The sequence below is a fragment of the Aplysia californica genome, unplaced genomic scaffold, assembly GCF_000002075.1.
Source record: "Aplysia californica isolate F4 #8 unplaced genomic scaffold, AplCal3.0 scaffold01063, whole genome shotgun sequence".
In the NCBI taxonomy this organism is placed as follows: Eukaryota; Metazoa; Mollusca; class Gastropoda; order Aplysiida; family Aplysiidae; genus Aplysia; species Aplysia californica.
Window position 1 is genome coordinate 101830 of NW_004798333.1, and position 964 is coordinate 102793.

A 964-nucleotide genomic window follows, 5' to 3' on the forward strand; every position below is an offset into this window, starting at 1 on the left:
GGGTGGGGGGTAGGGGTGATTTAGAACTGCACACTAGTTGCTTCCATATAAGAACACTAACAATGAAACTATAGGCCTTACCCTACCAAAATGTCCGATCGATTCTTGGAAACCTTCCTATGACATGCCCAAATATGGCCTTTTTGTGGTCTGCTGGTTTCCAGGGAAAGGGGGTACTAGAAGTGGTGGGCACTAGTCGATACTGGCCAATATCGAGTACTGTATCGACTAAGAGAGCTCGGTATCGATAAGCACTCAGTACTTTGTAAGGTTCGGACGAAGGCACGTAATTCAAGAACATTTGCCCAGGATTTACCAAGGGGAGTAGAAGACCCGGGTACCCGACACCAATACCCGGATAGCCGGTTTTGAGCTGTTTACCCGGGTACCCGGGTATCTACCCCTGTAGATGTAGACAATGATAGTACATAACATAGTTTTGTACTATCATTGATGTAGATGCCCATCCCTAACCAGAGCCCACGTGGCCATGTTTAAGTGACGCACATTTTCGCACCGTCGGCCTCCGTACATTTCCAAAGTGGGGCATTCAATCACATCTCGCTACCCGAGAATCACAAGATTCTTTCTGCTCACTACCTAGGTTTTTAGTAAAACTTTCACGGCGCTCGCAACTGCATTAGGTCATAGTATGAGCGCATACCTAGGTTTGAACAATCTGACATCAAAATTGATGAGTTTCCCAAAATGTAAAGCTTCTTAAAAAAACAGCAATTCTTTGAATATCTTGAAAACGGCCTCGAATTATCTTACGATTTTGGTGGGGCAGAGAGAACATTTTGTGTCTGACTTCCCGGTCTGAGCAACTCAAAACGGCTAAAAACGTCAGATAGAACTTTGTTATTCTAAAATTGCGACCTGTCAGTTCAGATAAGATAAGATAAGATAAGATAAGATAAGATAAGATAAGATAAGATAAGAGATAAGATAAGATAAGATAAGA